General features: G+C 31.3%; 1 protein-coding gene across 1 annotated transcript in view; it reads right to left on the minus strand.

Moving 5' to 3' along the window:
• Positions 1-23976, minus strand: part of LOC134844184 (dynein beta chain, ciliary-like) — a gene marked incomplete in the record, with an annotated part of 486199 nt that overhangs the window by 314802 nt on the left and 147421 nt on the right.

Genomic DNA, 23976 nt, shown 5'->3' on the forward strand with positions numbered 1-23976 from the left:
TTAGACCCTTGCAAAAAACAACCTACTCTATGTAATATTTCAAAATTTCATCGCTTCAGTAGTTCGCAATGAAAAACTTCAAATCCAGTTTCTCAAAGTCAGACGCCAGTGGCTTGAATATAATTATTCGGACAAACAATAAGATTAAAACTAAATTCATTGAATTTCCCTAACCAGGTGTTAACCTGTAGCTAGAGCATCATTCTGCTAAAGTTGAACGAGATAACGGTGCAAACAGTTCGAGGCAGTTTCAATTGATTTATGATAGACATTTTGTCTAATGCTTGTTCATCATTATTGACTACCATGACAATCCTCGTTCCCTTCTTCTTTCCTCTCGCTGGTTCATCTGTTGCTTCTTCATCCGCTATTGCTTGCGCGTCCCTCGTTCGCCTCTTGGTGTCTCTAGTCGATGAATTGGTTCTTCTATGACAGCTTTCGGGATCCTCTAACAGCACTTCTGGATTTACATTTCTTTTACCGTCACGACTTGTAGAAATTTGTCAAGACCAATTATTGAATTCCATGGTGGATCCAAGTTTCACACGGTGGATCCGAAATTGCTGAAGTCCAAACAGATATACCCATGTCAGTTCTGTTGTCATGAGACAAGAAACCTGCTGGCTGCATCATGTGATATCGCTTGGGATAAATGTAAATCTGATTGAAAGTGAGTTAGATTTCAAATGGTCATATAAAATGAAATCTTGGTTTTAAATTTTTAACACATTATTGGGTGCTGTTTTGACCTGAGTTCTGACTCAGTCAGCTTACGTTTTTGGTCGGAATAATATGACTTTATCAATAAATTAAATTTCATGTGACTTTTCCGTTTGAGTTAATATTGGTATTATATAAACAAAAATTTAGCTCACTCATCACTTTGAGACTGAGCTGAAACCAATCAGAAAAATTCGCAAGAAACACACCTAGGCAAAGTAGGGCTTAGCACCACTTACGATACAACAAAATAGAAATATTTAAAAAAATTCAATTTAAAATTACAGAAAAAAAAACTAAATGATGAAAAAAGTTAGATGAACCAAGTTTTTTACGTTCAGATAAAAAAGAAACGACTTAGAATTTCATAACTTGTTTAGCTCAGAGATTTTCAAGTTCATTGCTCGTTAAGGTCCCAAAAAAAAATTAGGTGAAACGATTCGATCAAACAACCAAGTTGAAAGATTATAAATGTTTTATGCGTTGTAAATTTTCAATGAAAAACTTCAGTTTTCTGCCATCTGATTCCCTTTAGTAAATAACATTAAAAATATCAACGTTTTTTTTTTGCTTGAATACCTTACGTAGGAAAACAAGCATATATCGGAAAAAAATTTGTGTCTAAAAAATCACTTGAATTGTTTCAGAACTCCATCGCTTGATTACCTCATTAAGAGCAACTTAGAGTTTTTTGGCAACAAATGACTTTTTGAAATAATTTTAAAAAATTACAAAGTGTTAGTTGGAACATTTTGCCTAAGAAAAAAAAGTTATTCTGGAGCAGATTTGCTCTTTGAAACAGCTTGCATAATTTTAAGGGTTCATCAGTTGAAAGACTGAACAAGAAAGCCTTTAGATTTCGCCATCTGATTCCCTACAGGAATTAGCTTGCATTTATCCATAGTTTCAATAATTGAAAAGCTTGCTTTCACAAAGCGTGCAAACCCGGTTTCGTTAAAAAAACATAAATTATTTCAAAATGTCAGATCTTGAAATGCTTGACTTCGATAAACTAATTTTCTGCAAAAAAAAAAATCAATTGATTGAGTGGCTGTAATTGAAAAACAACTACAATACCCAAAACTTTTAAATTTTTTTCAATCACCGCGTAGAAATAGTTCACAATAGCAAAATAGACAAGCTGAAAATCACAGAAGTAACACAACAAAACATCAACGAGAAATTAATCAAGTACAGTCAACAACTGAAACAACCCCTGACCCACCAGGAATTGAGAACAACAAAACTTCAGAAATGAAATTGAATCACATACTTTGTGAAGGTACTGATGATGAAATTGACACAGATAATACAATGATTATCAGCATGTTAAGATTAGATCACAAATACAAAACCAGCCAGAAACATATCAAAAAAAAGATACAAATAAAACACCACATTTTGTCAAAAACCACGACTTAACAAGCAATGTATCGAAATACCCTATCGAAGACATCTCCATCAATTGAAAGCCAAAAAAACTAAAATTTTCAAACTCCATACCTCGAATAAGACTTTTTTATTAACTAAGACGCATAATCAAACTCAAACAACAATAGTATTAATACAGGGAATAAAAAAACTTTCATGAGCCAATATTGCAAATTAGCTACCGCACAAGGTACAAGTTTGAAGTGTAATGGAAAAATTCAATTGTTTTTTCAACTAACAAAAACAACTGAAAAAACACATTGAACAGAACGCTTTAAACCACTAATTCACATAACAGATATAAAACATAATATAACAACTTTTTACTGAACAAACTCCAACAATTAAAAAATTAAGCAGCAGACTTCAATTTAGAGACAAATACATTCCAAAAAATAATAACTTTTCAGTGAAGTTTTTTGAAAGATTAAATATAAACCTACATTGTTCCAGATTTTATCTGAATCCGATTTACAACCAACAACAAAAATACATTAAAAAGCTACCTAGTGGTTACGCATATAATTTAACCATTGCTCACTTTCATCATAACTTTAATTATTAAGACAAACAACAAAACAAAAAATTAGTTTCACTTTGAAAATAAACCAACTCATAATTTTTTCAGAGTAACAAAATCATTGAAAACAAATAAGCTCAAATTACATATAAAGATATTGTTAAATTACACATTTACAACAATTCACATACAAACCCCGCTTCCAAAAGAACTGCTGGATAATTTGAAACAAATGCAACTTTACATTTTTCTCAATCTTTTATACTCAATGAAATTTATCTAACTACAAAGTAATTGAAAAGAATTGATACAAAAAACTGCCTACTTTACGAAAACAAAAAACTCAAAATATAGAACACGACAAGGAAAATCCTCGCCATGTTTCCTTTATAAATTACACAAATCTATCAAGAAACTTTCAAACAACTAGCGTAATGCTTTTTGAAATGATCTTAAAATCTTATTGTTAAACAAAAGTTATACAAAAATGATATCGGAAAAATACATTCATAAAGTGAGTAGACTCTAGTATATTCTTCAACAATAAGCAATTGTTTCATCAACAAATAAAGGCCAACAACTAAAAGGTAGCATATTCATAAACCCGTTTATTATACTAGCAATAGAATAATCTCTAAAAATAAACCTCGCCGCAAGATACTTAAATTCTCCTATACATGAATCAAAATTTTACTGGCCCAAAGAACACATACAAGTCATACTCACCAAAATAAACGGACAATATTATACAACAGCCCGCAAGAACACTGCAGACGATCAAATGCCCCATTTGAACAATCACGACGCTTAACACAATTTGTCATTGGAAATCTGCAACACGAAATTAAAAGTTTATTATGTGGAACATCCATGTGACCAACTTTTTTGACCATTGTTTTCAAGTTAGAAATGTAATCACATATTTTGACAATGTTTTCATTTAGTCACAAACAAAAACAGAAAGGTTCCGAGTCTTTGAAAAATATCAGCAAGTTTTAGCAAAAGGAATTATGAAAGCAACCCCAAATGAATCAATATTTTTTTAAACTCGAATTGAGTTTTTTGAGGACACTTTTTGAGGGATAAAAAAACTCCATAAAATCAAAACCAATTGTTTTTTGGAAATAACAACCACCATCTTATAAAAATAAAACTTAAGAATTTCTTGGAATGTTAATTTTTCTAAGTAAAAATTATATAAAAACAAATTTATTCTAGAAAAACAATATTTACGACAAAAAAAAAACATTTTCGAATGGACAATCGAACAACAAAAACGATTTGATTGAACTTAAAAAAACCATTTGCGAACAAACATCACTCACTATCCCAGACCCAGATCAATAATTATACGCAATTTATGATGCATCCAAATTCTGAATTGTATTAGCACTTTTATAACTTCATCACGGATTAAATAAAATGAAAAAAATTTCAGCAAACTCACGACTTTTTACAAAAGCTATGACACTCTACAATCAAGGGAGAGTACTTAGCTATAATATATGCACTAAGAGAGTACAAATTGTTAATTCTCGGATCAAAACATTTCTAAATTACAACAATTCTATACACAGATCATTAACCTACACTTTTTTCCCACAGAAATCAAACCCAAATTGTAGAGTCTATAGATTTCAATTGTTCTTATTAATATTCCTTAACCTACACATAGCCTGGACGGCAACAAAAAAAACGCGCTTTGCCAGATGGAATTACCTCAGCCAGCAGAACTGCTAACACGAAATACCATAATTGGAACTCTGTAAAACGTAAAAATTATTCTTTGCTCAAGATGAAACATCACCACGTCTAGAATGCAAATATGCAGAACAAATCGATACGGATAACAAGCAAATAAATAACCTAGAACCGTTTCCAACTTATCTGGATTGTCAAAAGAATCATTATGATTTGGACTTCAAATAAAAAAAAGAACTTCAAATCCATAGGAAAATCAACATTTTTCAAATGTAAGACTAAACCCGCAAAAGCAAATATTCTTTTTTAAGGAAACGAAAACCCTACTTCAATCATTTCTAAAAATAAACCACACATGAATCAATGAAAGAACAAATATCTTAGAATACAATTACACTAGTACAATTTATCTGTTTACCACTAAAATTGTTTTTACTAGCTTTTTAAATATATTTCTATCAAAAATAGAAAGACAAAGTGGTTCAGAAAAAAACTTGCAAAAAGTTTGTCTAATAGTTTTTCTTTGCAAATGCACCCGTTTGAAAAAAAGTCTTAAGCCATGATTGTCTCACAAGCTAACTAAACAATCCTTTTCCACCTCAAAAACAACTCGCTGAAAAACAATACTTTAAAGGACAAAGTTAGTAGTTCAATCGTTGAAAAAAGTTGATGAAAAGGCCAAAAACCTTCCACACAAAACTCATATATCGTGGTTGTACTAGACTTTTTTACACTTTACGTGGCCCTCAACCCAGCCCCCACTGTTATGCTACCTTTGCGTGTACAACACATAAGAAAAACTGACAAATTTTTGATTACGAGAACTCTTTGTCACAGACAATGGCACTGAAATCGTTACTATTAAAAATATCGCCTTATGCCGTTTTTTTATATTAAACATATCATATACCATGAACTTTGCATGTGCCATAATTTTTCATAATTTAATATTCCACAATCGAAAAGTTTGAAAAAAAAACGAAATTCAAAAACCACCTTTGAAAATTAAAAAAAAAACACATTCAAAAGATACAATCACTTGACAATTTTTTAAACGCATCAATTGATAATTAAAACAAGCAGTCAACTGATTCTCAAACATCAACCCTGATATCATATGTCAAAAACCCGTTTTTGAGGAAAGTCAAGTACCTTTATCACAAACTTTGATTCCGGCACACCAGAACATTCCTTTGTCAACATAAATATGAACCAAATTGAAATCATAACACACCACTATCACAAAATTTAAACAGATCTCGACATCAAAATTGAAAAAATTGAAACAAAGATCGTAGCTTTTAGAGCAAAAGACCAACGTAGCACCTCTTCTTTTCTTCTGACATCAATTGATTAGCACCCGACTTCACAGTTGGGTATTAAATCAATTAAAATTCAAACAAAACTTTCACAAAGATAAACAAAAACGTAAAAATCAAAAGCTATCTCAGCAAAACATTTTTTACTAAAAATTGAGAAAAAAATTAGTAAAATAATATTACAAATCACCCACTACCACTATCTCAAACAGATAGACCAAAACAATTTTCGCCTTTCTATTTGTAAAGAATTAATCTAATACACAAAAAAACGCAAAAAAAAAATCTTTTGGCTATACATCTTTTTGCAACCCATTTTCAGGACACATGTATCTTTTAATATTGGCGTCTACAATTTGCTCGCACGTCCCGAACCTACAGCTCACAATAACCCATCTCCACGAACAGGACCTCAAGAACCCTAGTGACACACTTTGACTGCGAAGACAATCAACAAGAAAACTTCAAACCAATACGCAATAACCAAGTAACACATTGCGAATCAGAACCACAAGCAATTGAAACAACTACCTTCCTTGCTATAGTTTACTCAAAAGACCGTGCAACTGTACACGGCCAAAACGAAAAAACACTGTTCACAAGTATCAAACAGAAACAAAAAGAGATTTAATCTTGAATCAATCTATCAAAGTAAAAATTTAACGATTTTTACAATTTGATCACGAAGATTGTAAAAAAGAACCAAAACATTCAAAGATATACAAACTAAAGATAACAACCAAAAACTTGTATTTTTTAAAATTTTTTGCTCTGTAACACATCAACATCAAATTTAAAAAGAGCCAACGCCAAATACAATTTGACAATTAATATATGATCAACTTGAAGAAAATCGGTTTTTTCATTGGTATAAGTGACCCATCAAACTGTACAGCTAGCACAAAAAACACTGGATACGAACCCATCACTCACACCCAGGCAGCCCAGGCTTGGTTTCCTGAAGACAATTGTACCACCGCCTAAAGTGCTAAAAATCAAGCAAAAATTACTTCAAAGAGTCTGTACATTTCGACAAACTACACCCGCATCGACAAAACGAACCATCAGATCTTACTAGAAAATTAAAAAGAATGAAACTATTTCAACTCGTTTAAACTCTACCCAGAAACTGAACTTGCATGTAAGAATTGGAAATCATTAATTAAAAACCATCTTTCCGAAAACCTTCTTGATATCGAAAAAAAGTTCGATATGAAAACAGGAAAACTCATAATTCCGCAAAACTCATAGGCTCAAAATCAGAAGAGGGAAAACGAAAAAATTTTGTTAGCTACAAAGAAACAACGAACAAATTGATGGAAAGTTTCTCCCAGAAAAAAGTGGAAGTACATGCTTACTTTTATTATTACTTAAAATTTTAACACATTTAAACTCTACCCAGAAACTGAAAATGCATGTAAGAATTGGAAATCACTAATTAAAACCAACTTTCCGAAAACCTTCTTGAAATCGAAAAAAAGTTCGATATGAAAACAGGAAAACTCATAATTCCGCAAAACTCATAGGCTAAAAATCAGAAGAGGGAAAACGAAAAAATTTTGTTAGCTACAAAGAAGCAACGAACAAAATAATGGAAAATTTCTCCCAGAAAAAGTGAAAGTACATGCTTACTTTTATTATTACTTAAAATTTTAACACGTTTAAACTCTACCCAGAAACTGAACTTGCATGTAAAAACTGGAAATCACTATTTAAAACCAATTTTCCGAAAACCTTCTTGAATTCGAAAAAAGATTTGACATGAAAACTGGAAAAACCATAATTCCCCAAAACTCATAGGCTAAAAATCAGAAGAGGGAAAACGAAAAATTTTTTGATAACTACAAAGAAACAACGAACAAAATGGTGGAAAGTTTCTCCCAGAAAAAAGTGGAAGTACATGCTTACTTTTATTATTACTTAAAATTTTAACACATTTAAACTCTACCCAGAAACTGAAAATGCATGTAAGAATTGGAAATCACTAATTAAAACCAAATTTCCGAAAACCTTCTTGAAATCGAAAAAAGGCTCGATATGAAAATAGGAAAACTCATAATTCCGCAAAACTCATAGGCTAAAAATCAGAAGAGGGAAAACGAAAAATTTTTGTTAACTACAAAAAAACAACGAACAAAATGGTGGAAAATTTCTCCCAGAAAAAGTGAAAGTACATGCTTACTTTTATTATTACTTAAAATTTTAACACGTTTAAACTCTACCCAGAAACTGAACTTGCATGTAAAAACTGGAAATCACTATTTAAAACCAATTTTCCGAAAACCTTCTTGAATTCGAAAAAAGATTTGACATGAAAACTGGAAAAACCATAATTCCCCAAAACTCATAGGCTAAAAATCAGAAGAGGGAAAACGAAAAAATTTTTGATAACTACAAAGAAACAACGAACAAAATGGTGGAAAGTTTCTCCCAGAAAAAAGTGGAAGTACATGCTTACTTTTATTATTACTTAAAATTTTAACACATTTAAACTCTACCCAGAAACTGAAAATGCATGTAAGAATTGGAAATCACTAATTAAAACCAACTTTCCGAAAACCTTCTTGAAATCGAAAAAAGGTTCGATATGAAAACAGGAAAAATCATAATTCTGCAAAACTCATAGGCTAAAAATCAGAAGAGGGAAAACGAAAAAAATTTTTTAGCTACAAAGAAGCAACGAACAAAATAATTGAAAATTTCTCCCAGAAAAAGTGAAAGTACATGCTTACTTTTATTATTACTTAAAATTTTAACACGTTTAAACTCTACCCAGAAACTGAACTTGCATGTAAGAACTGGAAATCACTATTTAAAACCAACTTTCTGAAAACCTTCTTGAATTCGAAAAAAGATTCGACATGAAAACTGGAAAAACCATAATTCCCCAAAACTCATAGGCTAAAAATCAGAAGAGGGAAAACGAAAAATTTTTTGATAACTACAAAGAAACAACGAACAAAATGGTGGAAAATTTCTCCCAGGAAAAAGTGAAAGTACATGCTTACCTTTATTATTACTTCAAATTATAACAAGTTTAAACTCTACCCAGAAACTGAACTTGCATGTAAGAATTGGAAATCACTAATTAAAACCAAATTTCCGAAAAACTTCTTGAAATCGAAAAAAGGTTCGATATGAAAACAGAAAAACTCGTAATTCCGCAAAACTCATAGGCTAAAAAACAGAAGAGGGAAAACGAAAAGTTTTTGTTAACTACAAAAAAACAACGAACAAAATGGTGGAAAATTTCTCCCAGAAAAAAGTGAAAGTACATGCTTATTTTTATTATTACTTAAATTTTTAACACGTTTAAACTCTACCCAGAAACTGAACATGCATGTAAGAATTGGAAATCACTAAATAAAACCAACTTTCCGAAAACCTTCTTGAAATAGAAAAAAGGCTCGATATGAAAATAGGAAAACTCATAATTCCGCAAAACTCATAGGCTAAAAATCAGAAGAGGGAAAACGAAAAATTTTTGTTAACTACAAAGAAACAACGAACAAAAAATGGTGGAAAATTTCCCCCAGGAAAAAGTGAAAGTACATGCTTACCTTTATTATTACTTCAAATTTTAACACGTTTAAACTCCACCCAGAAACTGAACTTGCATGTAAGATTTGGAAATCACTAATTAAAACCAAATTTCCGAAAACCTTCTCCAATTCGAAAAAAGATTCAATATGAAAACAGGAAAAATCATATTTCCCCAAAACTCATAGGCTAAAAATCAGAAAAGGGAAACGAAAATTTTTTGTTAACTACAAAGAAACAAGGAACAAAATGGTGGAAAATTTCTCCCAGAAAAAAATGAAAGTACATGTTTACTTTTATTATTACTTAAAATTTTAACACGTTTAAACTCTACCCAGAAACGGAACTTGCATGTAAGAATTGGAATTCTCTAATTAAAACCAAATTTCCGAAAAACTTCTTGAAATCGAAAAAAGGTTCGATATGAAAACAGGAAAACTCGTAATTCCGCAAAACTCATAGGCTAAAAAACAGAAGAGGGAAAACGAAAAGTTTTTGTTAACTACAAAAAAAACAACGAACAAAATGGTGGAAAATTTCTCCCAGAAAAAAGTGAAAGTACATGCTTACTTTTATTATTACTTAAAACTTTAAACATTTAAACTCTACCCAGAAACTGAACATGCATGCATGTAAGAATTGGAAATCACTAATTAAAACCAACTTTCCGAAAACCTTCTTGAAATCGAAAAAAGGCTCGATATGAAAATAGGAAAACTCATAATTCCGCAAAACTCATAGGCTAAAAATCAGAAGAGGGAAAACGAAAAATTTTTGTTAACTACAAAGAAACAACGAACAAAATGGTGGAAAATTTCTCCCAGAAAAAAGTGAAAGTACATGTTTACTTTTATTATTACTTAAAATTTTAACACGTTTAAACTCTACCCAGAAACTGACCTTGCATGTAAGAATTGGAAATCACTAATTAAAACCAAATTTCCGAAAACCTTCTTGAAATCGAAAAAAGGTTCGATATGAAAACAGGAAAACTCATAATTCCGCAAAACTCATAGGCTAAAAAACAGAAGAGGGAAAACGAAAAGTTTTTGTTAACTACAAAAAAAACAACGAACAAAATGGTGGAAAATTTCTCCCAGAAAAAAGTGAAAGTACATGCTTACTTTTATTATTACTTAAAACTTTAAACATTTAAACTCTACCCAGAAACTGAACATGCATGCATGTAAGAATTGGAAATCACTAATTAAAACCAACTTTCCGAAAACCTTCTTGAAATCGAAAAAAGGCTCGATATGAAAATAGGAAAACTCATAATTCCGCAAAACTCATAGGCTAAAAATCAGAAGAGGGAAAACGAAAAATTTTTGTTAACTACAAAGAAACAACGAACAAAATGGTGGAAAATTTCTCACAGAAAAAAGTGAAAGTATATGTTTACTTTTATTAATACTTAAATTTTTAACACGTTTAAACTCTACCCAGAAACTGACCTTGCATGTAAGAATTGGAAATCACTAATTAAAACCAAATTTCCGAAAACCTTCTTGAAATCGAAAAAAGGTTCGATATGAAAACAGGAAAACTCATAATTCCGCAAAACTCATAGGCTAAAAATCAGAAGAGGGAAAACGAAAAATTTTTGTTAACTACAAAGAAACAACGAACAAAATGGTGAAAAATTTCTCCCAGAAAAAAGTGAAAGTACATGTTTACTTTTTTTATTACTTATAACTTTAACACGTTTAAACTCTACCCAGAAACTGACCTTGCATGTAAGAATTGGAAATCACTAATTAAAACCAAATTTCCGAAAACCTTCTTGAAATCCAAAAAAGGTTCGATATGAAAACAGGAAAATTCATAATTCCGCAAAACTCATAGGCTAAAAAACAGAAGAGGGAAAACCAAAAATTTTTGTTAACTACCAAAAAAACAACGAACAAAATGGTGGAAAATTTCTCCCAGAAAAAAGTGAAAGTACATGCTTACTTTTATTATTACTCAAAGTTTTAACACGTTTAAACTCTACCCAGAAACTGAACTTGCATGTAAGAAATGGAAATCACTATTTACAACCAAATTTCCGAAAACCTTCTTGAAGTCGAGAAAAGGTTCGATATGAAAACAGGAAAACTCATAATTCCGCAAAACTCATAGGCTAAAAACAGAAGAGGGAAAACGAAAAATTTTTGTTAACTACAAAAAAAACAACGAACAAAATGGTGAAAAATTTCTCCCAGAAAAAAGTGAAAGTACATGCTTACTTTTATTATTACTCAAAATTTTAACACGTTTAAACTCTACCCAGAAACTGAACTTGCATGTGAGAACTGGAAATCACTATTTAAAACCAAATTTCCGAAACCCTTCTTGAAATCGAAAAAAGTTTCGATATGAAAACAGGAAAACTCATAATTCCGCAAAACTCATAGGCTAAAAACAGAAGAGGGAAAACAAAAAATTTTTGTTAACTACAAAAAAACAACGAACAAAATGGTGAAAAAATTCTCCCAGAAAAAAGTGAAAGTACATGCTTACTTTTATTATTACTCAAAATTTTAACACGTTTAAACTCTACCCAGAAACTGAACTTGCATGTGAGAACTGGAAATCACTATTTAAAACCAAATTTCCGAAACCCTTCTTGAAATCGAAAAAAGTTTCGATATGAAAACAGGAAAACTCATAATTCCGCAAAACTCATAGGCTAAAAACAGAAGAGGGAAAACAAAAAATTTTTGTTAACTACAAAAAAACAACGAACAAAATGGTGAAAAAATTCTCCCAGAAAAAAGTGAAAGTACATGCTTACTTTTATTATTACTCAAAATTTTAACACGTTTAAACTCTACCCAGAAACTGAACTTGCATGTAAGAATTGGAAATCATTAATTAAAAACCTAATTTCCGAAACCCTTCTTGAAATCGAAAAAAGTTTCGATATGAAAACAGGAAAACTCATAATTCCGCAAAACTCATAGGCTAAAAACAGAAGAGGGAAAACAAAAAATTTTTGTTAACTACAAAAAAAACAACGAACAAAATGGTGAAAAATTTCTCCCAGAAAAAAGTGAAAGTACATGCTTACTTTTATTATTACTCAAAATTTTAACACGTTTAAACTCTACCCAGAAACTGAACTTGCATGTGAGAACTGGAAATCACTATTTACAACCAAATTTCCGAAAACCTTCTTGAAGTCGAGAAAAGGTTCGATATGAAAACAGGAAAACTCATAATTCCGCAAAACTCATAGGCTAAAAACAGAAGAGGGAAAACGAAAAATTTTTGTTAACTACAAAAAAAACAACGAACAAAATGGTGAAAAATTTCTCCCAGAAAAAAGTGAAAGTACATGCTTACTTTTATTATTACTCAAAATTTTAACACGTTTAAACTCTACCCAGAAACTGAACTTGCATGTGAGAACTGGAAATCACTATTTAAAACCAAATTTCCGAAACCCTTCTTGAAATCGAAAAAAGTTTCGATATGAAAACAGGAAAACTCATAATTCCGCAAAACTCATAGGCTAAAAACAGAAGAGGGAGAACAAAAAATTTTTGTTAACTACAAAAAAACAACGAACAAAATGGTGAAAAAATTCTCCCAGAAAAAAGTGAAAGTACATGCTTACTTTTATTATTACTCAAAACTTTAACACGTTTAAACTCTACCCAGAAACTGAACTTGCATGTAAGAATTGGAAATCATTAATTAAAAACCATCTTTCCGAAAACCTTCTTGATATCGAAAAAAAGTTCGATATGAAAACAGGAAAACTCATAATTCCGCAAAACTCATAGGCTCAAAATCAGAAGAGGGAAAACGAAAAAATTTTGTTAGCTACAAAGAAACAACGAACAAATTGATGGAAAGTTTCTCCCAGAAAAAAGTGGAAGTACATGCTTACTTTTATTATTACTCAAAATTTTAACACGTTTAAACTCTACCCAGAAACTGAACTCGCATGTAAGAACTGGAAATCACTATTTAAAACCAAATTTCCGAAAACCTTCTTGAAATCGAAAAAAGGTTCGAAATGAAAACAGGAAAACTCATAATTCCACAAAACTCATAGGCTGAAAACAGAAGAGGGAAAACGAAAAATTTTTGTTAACTACAAAAAAACAACGAACAAAATGGTGAAAAAATTCTCCCAGAAAAAGTGAAAGTACATGCTTACTTTTGTTATTACTCAAAATTTTAACACGTTTAAACTCTACCCAGAAACTGAACATGCATGTAAGAATTGGAAATCACTAATTAAAACCAACTTTCCGAAAACCTTCTTGAAATCGAAAAAAGGTTCGATATGAAAACAGGAAAACTCATAATTCCGCAAAACTCATAGGCTAAAAATCAGAAGAGGGAAAACGAAAAGTTTTTGTTAACTACAAAGAAACAACGAACAAAATGCTGGACAATTTCTCCCAGAAAAAAGTGAAAGTACATGCTTACTTTTATTATTACTTAAAATTTTAACACGATTAAACTCTACCCAGAAACTGAACTTGCATGTAAGAACTGGAAATCACTATTTAAAACCAAATTTCCGAAACCCTTCTTGAAATCGAAAAAAGTTTCGATATGAAAACAGGAAAACTCATAATTCCGCAAAACTCATAGGCTAAAACCAGAAGAGGGAAAACGAAAAATTTTTGTTAACTACAAAAAAACAACGAACAAAATGGTGGAAAAATTCTCCCAGAAAAAAGTGAAAGTACATGCTTACTTTTATTATTACTCAAAATTTTAACACGTTTAAACTCTACCCAGAAACTGAACTTGCATGTAAGAACTGGAAATCACTATTTAAAACCAAATTTCCGAAAACCTTCTTGAAATCGAAAAAAGGTTCGATATGAAAACAGGAAAACTCATAATTCCGCAAAACTCATAGGCTAAAACCAGAAGAGGGAAAACGAAAAATTTTTGTTAACTACAAAAAAACAACGAACAAAATGGTGGAAAAATTCTCCCAGAAAAAAGTGAAAGTACATGCTTACTTTTATTATTACTTAAAATTTTAACACGTTTAAACTCTATCCAGAAACTGAACTTGCATGTAAGAACTGGAAATCACTATTAAAACCAAATTTCCGAAAACCTTCTTGAAATCGAAAAAAAGTTCGATATGAAAACAGGAAAACTCATAATTCCGCAAAACTCATAGACTAAAACCAGAAGAGGGAAAACGAAAAGTTTTTGTTAACTACAAAAAAACAATGAACAAAATGGTGGAAAAATTCTCCCAGAAAAAAGTGAAAGTACATGCTTACTTTTATTATTACTCAAAATTTAAACACGTTCAAACTCTACCCAGAAACTGAACTTGCATGTAAGAACTGGAAATCACTATTTAAAACCAAATTTCCGAAAACCTTCTTGAAATCGAAAAAAGGTTCGATATGAAAACAGGAAAACTCATAATTCGCAAAACTCAAAGGCTAAAAACAGAAGAGGGAAAACGAAAAATTTTTGTTAACTACAAAAAAACAACGAACAAAATGGTGAAAAAGTTCTCCCAGAAAAAAGTGAAAGTACATGCTTACTTTTATTATTACTCAAAATTTTAACACGTTTAAACTCTACCCAGAAACTGAACATGCATGTAAGAATTGGAAATCACTAATCAAAACCAACTTTCCGAAACCCTTCTTGAAATCGAAAAAAGTTTCGATATGAAAACAGGAAAACTCATAATTCCGCAAAACTCATAGGCTAAAAATCAGAAGAGTGTAAACTAAAAGTTTTTGTTAACTACAAAGAAACAACGAACAAAATGGTCGAAAATTTCTCCCTGAAAAAAGTAAAAGTACATGCTTACTTTTATTACTACTCAAAACTTTAACACGTTTAAACTCTACCCAGAAACTGAACTTGCATGTAAGAACTGGAAATCACTATTTAAAACCAAATTTCCGAAAACCTTCTTGAACTTGAAAAAAGGTTCGATATGAAAACAGGAAAACTCATAATTCCGCAAAACTCATAATCTAAAAACAAAAGAGGGAAAACGAAAAATTTTTGTTAACTACAACAAAACAACGAACAAAATGGTGAAAAAATTCTCCCAGAAAAAAGTGAAAGTACATGCTTACTTTTATTATTACTCAAAATTTTAACACTTTTAAACTCTACCCAGAAACTGAATATGCATGTAAGAATTGGAAATCACTAATCAAAACCAACTTTCCGAAAACCTTCTTGAAATCGAAAAAAGGTTCGATATGAAAACAGGAAAACTCATAATTCGCAAAACTCAAAGGCTAAAAACAGAAGAGGGAAAACGAAAAATTTTTGTTAACTACAAAAAAACAACGAACAAAATGGTGAAAAAGTTCTCCCAGAAAAAAGTGAAAGTACATGCTTACTTTTATTATTACTCAAAATTTTAACACGTTTAAACTCTACCCAGAAACTGAACATGCATGTAAGAATTGGAAATCACTAATCAAAACCAGCTTTCCGAAACCCTTCTTGAAATCGAAAAAAATTTCGATATGAAAACAGGAAAACTCATAATTCCGCAAAACTCATAGGCTAAAAATCAGAAGAGGGAAAACGAAAAGTTTTTGTTAACTACAAAGAAACAACGAACAAAATGGTCGAAAATTTCTCCCTGAAAAAAGTGAAAGTACATGCTTACTTTTATTATTACTCAAAATTTTAACACGTTTAAACTCTACCCAGAAACTGAAATTGCATGTAAGAACTGGAAATCACTATTTAAAACCAAATTTCCGAAAACCTTCTTGAAATCGAAAAAAAGTTCGATATGAAAACAGGAAAACTCATAATTCCGCAAAACTCATAGGCTAAAACCAGAAGAGGGAAAACGAAAACTTTTTGTTAACTACAAAAAAACAACGAACAAAATGGTGGAAAAATTCTCCCAGAAAAAAGTAAAAGTACATGCTTACTTTTATTATTACTCAAAATTTTAACACGTTTAAACTCTACCCAGAAACTGAACTTGCATGTAAGAACTGGAAATCACTATTTAAAACCAAATTTCCGAAAACCTTCTTGAAATCAAAAAAAGTTTCGATATGAAAACAGGAAAACTCATAATTCCGCAAAACTCATAGGCTAAAAATCAGAAGAGGGAAAACGAAAAGTTTTTGTTAACTACAAAGAAACAACGAACACAATGGTGTAAAATTTCTCCCAGAAAAAAGTGAAAGTACATGCTTACTTTTTTATTACTTAAAATTTTAACACGTTTAAACTCTACCCAGAAACTGAACTTGCATGTAAAAACTGGAAATCACTATCTAAAACCAATTTTCCGAAAACCTTTTTGAATTCGAAAAAAGATTCGATATGAAAACAGGAAAAACCATAATTCCACAAAATTCAAAGGCTAAAAATCAGAAGAGAGAAATCGAAAAATTTTTGTTAACTACAAAGAAACAACGAAAAAAATGGCGGAAAATTTCTCCCAGAAAAAAGTGAAAGTACATGCTTACTTTTATTATTACTTTAAAATTTAACACGTTCAAATTCTACCCAGAAACTGAATTTGCTTGTAAGAATTGGAAATCACTAATTAAAACCAACTTTCCGAAAACCTTCTTGAAATCGAAAAAAGGTTCGATATGAAAACAGGAAAACTCATAATTCCGCAAAACTCAGAGGCTAAAAATCAGAAGAGGAAAAACGAAAAATTTTTGTTAATTACAAAGAAACAACGAACAAAATGGTGGAAAATTTCTCCCAGAAAAAAGTGAAAGTAAATGTTTGATTTTATTATTACTAAAACTTTTAACACGTTTAAAACCTACCCAGAAATTGAACTTGCATGTAAGAATTGGAAATCACTAATTAAAACCAAATTTCCGAAAACCTTCTTGAAATCGAAAAAAGGTTCGATATGAAAACAGGAAAATTCATAATTCCGCAAAATTCATAGGCTAAAAAACAGAAGAGGGAAAACGAAAAAATTTTGTTAACTACAAAAAAACAACGAACAAAATGGTGGAAAATTTCTCCCAGAAAAAACTGAAAGTACATGTTTACTTTTATTATTACTTAAAATTTTAACACGTTTAAACTCTACCCAGAAACTGACCTTGCATGTAAGAATTGGAAATCACTAATTAAAACCAAATTTCCGAAAACCTTCTTGGAATCGAAAAAAGGTTCGATATGAAAACAAGAAAATTCATAATTCCGCAAAATTCATAGGCTAAAAAACAGAAGAGGGAAAACGAAAAAATTTTGTTAACTACAGAAAAACAACAAACAAAATGAAGGAAAAATTCTCCCAGAAAAAAGTGAAAGTACATGTTTACTTTTATTATTACTTAAAATTTTAACATGTTTAAACTCTACCCAGAAACTGAACTTGCATGTAAGAACTGGAAATCACTATTTAAAACCAATTTTCCGAAAACTTTCTTGAAATCGAAAAAAGGTTCAATATGAAAACAGGAAAACTCATAATTCCGCAAAACTCATAGGCTAAAAATCAGAAGAGGGAAAACGAAAAATTTTTGTTAACTACAAAGAAACAACGAACAAAATGGTGGAAAATTTCTCCCAGAAAAAAGTGAAAGTACATGCTTACTTTTATTATTACTTTAAAATTTAACACGTTTAAATTCTACCCAGAAACTGAATTTGCTTGTAAGAATTGGAAATCACTAATTAAAACCAACTTTCCGAAAACCTTCTTGAAATCGAAAAAAAGTTCGATATGAAAACAGGAAAACTCATAATTCCGCAAAACTCAGAGGCTAAAAATCAGAAGAGGAAAAACGAAAAATTTTTGTTAACTACAAAGAAACAACGAACAAAATGGAGGAAAGTTTCTCCCAGAAACAAAGTGAAAGTAAATGTTTGATTTTATTATTACTAAAACTTTTAACACGTTTAAAACCTACCCAGAAATTGAACTTGCATGTAAGAATTGGAAATCACTAATTAAAACCAAATTTCAAAAAAAAACCTTCTTGAATTCGAAAAAAGGTTCGATATGAAAACAGGAAAATTCATAATTCCGCAAAATTCACAGGCTAAAAAACAGAAGAGGGAAAACGAAAAAATTTTGTTAACTACAAAAAAACAACGAACAAAATGGTGGAAAATTTCTCCCAGAAAAAACTGAAAGTACATGTTTACTTTTATTATTACTTAAAAAAATTTTAACACGTTTAAACTCTACCCAGAAACTGACCTTGCATGTAAGAATTGGAAATCACTAATTAAAACCAAATTTCCGAAAACCTTCTTGAAATCGAAAAAAGGTTCGATATGAAAACAGGAAAATTCATAATTCCGCAAAATTCATAGGCTAAAAAACAGAAGAGGGAAATCGAAAAAATTTTGTTAACTACAAAAAAACAACGAACAAAATGGTGGAAAATTTCTCCCAGAAAAAACTGAAAGTACATGTTTACTTTTATTATTACTTAAAATTTTAACACGTTTAAACTCTACCCAGAAACTGACCTTGCATGTAAGAATTGGAAATCACTAATTAAAACCAAATTTCCGAAAACCTTCTTGAAATCGAAAAAAGGTTCGATATGAAAACAGGAAAATTCATAATTCCGCAAAAGTCATAGGCTAAAAAACAGAAGAGGGAAATCGAAAAAATTTTGTTAACTACAAAAAAACAACAAACAAAATGGTGGAAAATTTCTCCCAGAAAAAAGTGAAAGTACATGTTTACTTTTATTATTACTTAAATTTTTAACATGTTTAAACTCTACCCAGAAACTGAACTTGCATGTAAGAACTGGAAATCACTATTTAAAACCAATTTTCCGAAAACCTTCTTGAAATCGAAAAAAGGTTCAATATGAAAACAGGAAAACTCATAATTCCGCAAAACTCATAGGCTAAAAATCAGAAGAGGGAAAACGAAAAATTTTTGTTAACTACAAAGAAACAACAAACAAAATGGTGGAAAATTTCTCCCAGAAAAAAGTGAAAGTACATGTTTACTTTTATTATTACTAAAAATTTTAACACATTTAAAACCTACCCAGAAATTGAACTTGCATGTAAGAATTGGAAATCACTAATTAAAACCAAATTTCCGAAAACCTTCTTGAAATCGAAAAAAAGTTCGATATGAAAACAGGAAAATTCATAATTCCGCAAAATTCATAGGCTAAAAAACAAAAGAGGGAAAACGAAAAAATTTTGTTAACTACAAAAAAACAACAAACAAAATGGTGGAAAATTTCTCCCAGAAAAAGTGAAAGTACATGTTTACTTTTATTATTACTTAAAATTTTAACACGTTTAAACTCTACCCAGAAACTGAACTTGCATGTAAAAACTGGAAATCACTATTTAAAACCAATTTTCCGAAACCCTTCTTGAATTCGAAAAAAGATTCGATATGAAAACAGGAAAAACCATAACTCCACAAAATTCAAAGGCTAAAAATCAGAAGAGGGCAAACGAAAAATTTTTGTTAACTACAAAGAAACAACGAACAAAATGGTGGAAAATTTCTCGCAGAAAAAAGTGAAAGTACATGCTTACTTTTATTATTACTTAAAATTTTAACATGTTTAAACTCTACCCAGAAACTGAACTTGCATGTAAGAACTGGAAATCACTATTTAAAACCAATTTTCCGAAAACCTTCTTGAAATCGAAAAAAGGTTCAATATGAAAACAGGAAAACTCATAATTCCGCAAAATTCAAAGGCTAAAAATCAGAAGAGGGCAAACGAAAAATTTTTGTTAACTACAAAGAAACAACGAACAAAATGGTGGAAAGTTTCTCTCAGAAAAAAGTGAAAGGACTTGCTTACTAGAAATATCACCACTAAACAATCATACGTAACTTGGAGCAGTCCATTATGACATAAACATTGTCACGAAACTTCGTTGCATTACATGTACAATCTTTCAAAAAAAATGTCGCTATCAGAACCGGAAACACTACGACCCCATCACTCGCACCCAGGCAGCCCGTGTTTGGTTTCCTGAAGACTCACTATTTCTCTAAACAATGCTGATGGGGTTGAAGTGTTCGATTTCTGATAGCGACGTTTCTTGAATGATTCTTTCTGTGATGTAATGAAGTTTCGTGACAAGATTTATGTCATAATGTACAATGTTCAAATAGAGAAAAATTCAAAGATACTACAATCACTAGCACTCGAGTTTTTGAAAAATCTCCTCTCTAGAAACCGTTCAAATTTCATTGATAATGGAGGAAACATACTTTGGTATTATTATGCTACTAGAAAACTTCCACCACCGTATAACTTTGCAATTGACAATCGCTGTCAATTTTTCATTTAAAAAAGAAACTAAATTTGTCGATACATTATCTGGTCAAACTTATATTTAGGTTACCACTGTCCCATGTTGGTCAACAGAGAGCCACAAAGTAGTACAGCTCAATCCAGATAGAGATAAGTTTCATCTCTTCACACATACCCCACAATAATGCCAACTCTAAAGAAGTTTTCGAGAGAAAGCATACGCGCTGTAGCTCGACACATGTAAAATCTTCAGAGAATGTTCTCCAGCAAAAACACTATGTCATTTCAGTTTCCGATCTCACTTCTTCTTTCCTGTCGGTATTTAGTTCCATCTTTAAATCTGACTTGCAATATCAAATACAAGAAAAACATTTCCCAGATCTTTTCACCAGATTGGACACTCCACAAAGGCAATCAGTTGATCAAAACCCTAGAAAACTTGCTGAAACAGCTGGTTTCTGAGACATCTCAAACTACGATTAAACCGGCAGTTTCAAAAACTTTAAAGTCTTCAATTCTTTCAACGCAGAAAAAAATGCCCACAAGATATCATTCCAGTCACCAAACTTTACTTTTCTTTGCCTTAAAAAAGAACTGAAAGGAAGGTCTTTAAGGATGGCCCTATTACATTCTGAAAAAAAATGACTATCAATTTCTGACATTATAAGATTTTTAACTGCTCATGGCGGCAAATACATTACATGGGCGATTCAAACATACCGAGATTAACGGAGAAGCCAGCGTAGCAAGAGTATTATTTAAAAAAGTTTCGGAAATTTCTCTACCTCACTAAAAATATTTTACTAGACGCATAACCTAATGAATACGATAAGAAAAAGTCAGCAAAAACAAATCGAACACAAAACTCCACATTACTACTCCAACAGAAATAACTACAGCAACAGCAAAATCAAATCTAGAGAACTTACTAAATCATTGATAATACTGACCGCCAACTCACAATTCATCAACTAACACGCTTAGTCTCGCAATCGATATCTCATTCATCGACACTCATTGTCACGATTCTTCCTTAGTCTTCAACTTGAACAAAAAAAAAACATTTTCGATTTTTTGCTTGAAAACTTCCACTTTTCCCAAAATAAACTTCTAAATTTAGCGAACCTCAAAACCAACGCGACTCCTACCTTGATGAAAATTCCCTCCTCTCTACCCTCTTTTAGTTCCAATTTATTACTTGACTGACCCTTTAAAAATCCTTATTCGCAAAGCCGAAGAAGATGAACTCTACACAGCCATACTATATCAACTAGCTAACGCACTATAGCTTAACGACTTTACTACAATTGGATTCTCGAGTATACTAAACCGTTTTATAGCTCAAAAATCTAAACAATTTTCTATCACAGTCACCTTACGACACGGATCTAGCAGTTAACTCACAAATCACAAAGAAAGTCTTCATAAAAACAGAATAAAAACTTGATTTATCAAGTAATTACAAAAAGTCTGCCCGCAAAATTGATCACGCACTACAAAACATCAAAGCATATGAAAAGTGATTTACTAAATTTAACTTTCTCGTCAGCAAACAACGCGACATCAATTGATCGCATGAAGTACTGCTGAAAACAAAACTCACACATACTAGCACTTACTATCGCTTTATTCAGGGATTTTTTTTTACAAATGTTTCCCCTCCTGGAATCTCATTACCGCTATATTTTTATTAATGCAAAATACATTTCACTCTGCTTCTTTAATTTTACTTGTTGTAATAAAACAACTAACATATTTACGGAATGGTTCGTAATTATGACCCAACCCACCAAATATACTTCATTGGCCACTTTTTAAAAAAAAACTGCCATCAGCAATCTAGCGAAGCTTTTCATGCAATCACCCTCAATTACTAACTTTCCAACATATTTTTTTCAAACCCGACACCCGGTAAAAAGTGGTTTCTGTTTTAATCAAACTTTCACTAACCACTTTTTACTTGTGCGTTTCACCAATTCTTTTTCAGTACTAATAGAAAATTGAAAAAACAGCAGAAAAAAATGAAACTTTTTTGACTCTTTCAAATGAATAAGGCTTACTATTTTTCCGTTAAGTCTCGAAATGAAGAAAAAATATTGCGTAGCAGTAAATTGATTGAATTATGCAGAAAAGTTCTTCTAAGCCACTTTTTTTACTAACCACTAGAGCCTAAGTACTAAGTATTCATTCATTTATGCCAGGTACTGAGTGAATACTGAGTTTAAAAAAAATTCAGATAAAATTTAAGCTCAGTATGCGTGATTCAATATGTAAACACTTCAATTTGCAACTTGACTCGACTACATTTCACGCCATGCTTTCCACAATCTCGTGTAACTCTTCACTACGTATTTGTTGACACAATCTCGTGTAACTCTTCACTACGTATTTGTTGACACAATCTCGTGTAACTCTTCACTACGTATTTGTTGACACAATCTCGTGTAACTCTTCACTACGTATTTGTTGACACAATCTCGTGTAACTCTTCACTACGTATTTGTTGACACAATCTCGTGTAACTCTTCACTACGTATTTGTTGACACAATCTCGTGTAACTCTTCACTACGTATTTGTTGACACAATCTCGTGTAACTCTTCACTACGTATTTGTTGACACAATCTCGTGTAACTCTTCACTACGTATTTGTTGACACAATCTTGTGTAACTCTTCACTACGTATTTGTTGACACAATCTCGTGTAACTCTTCACTACGTATTTGTTGACACAATCTCGTGTAACTCTTCACTACGTATTTGTTGACACAATCTCGTGTAACTCTTCACTACGTATTTGTTGACACAATCTCGTGTAACTCTTCACTACGTATTTGTTGACACAATCTCGTGTAACTCTTCACTACGTATTTGTTGACACAATCTCGTGTAACTCTTCACTACGTATTTGTTGACACAATCTCGTGTAACTCTTCACTACGTATTTGTTGACACAATCTCGTGTAACTCTTCACTACGTATTTGTTGACACAATCTCGTGTAACTCTTCACTACGTATTTGTTGACACAATCTCGTGTAACTCTTCACTACGTATTTGTTGACACAATCTCGTGTAACTCTTCACTACGTATTTGTTGACACAATCTCGTGTAACTCTTCACTACGTATTTGTTGACACAATCTTGTGTAACTCTTCACTACGTATTTGTTGACACAATCTCGTGTAACTCTTCACTACGTATTTGTTGACACAATCTCGTGTAACTCTTCACTACGTATTTGTTGACACAATCTCGTGTAACTCTTCACTACGTATTTGTTGACACAATCTCGTGTAACTCTTCACTACGTATTTGTTGACACAATCTCGTGTAACTCTTCACTACGTATTTGTTGACACAATCTCGTGTAACTCTTCACTACGTATTTGTTGACACAATCTTGTGTAGCTAAGATTTTTGAGAATAAATGATTCTCTAGCTTAACAAAATAACTGTGAGAACTTTAGTTTGCTCTCACACGTTTCGGGCTTTTTCTTTACCTAAAAGTTATTTATGTGCAAAAATAGCGTCGAAGGATC

This window comes from Symsagittifera roscoffensis, chromosome 4 (genome assembly GCF_963678635.1).
Source record: "Symsagittifera roscoffensis chromosome 4, txSymRosc1.1, whole genome shotgun sequence".
Taxonomy (NCBI): domain Eukaryota; kingdom Metazoa; phylum Xenacoelomorpha; order Acoela; family Convolutidae; genus Symsagittifera; species Symsagittifera roscoffensis.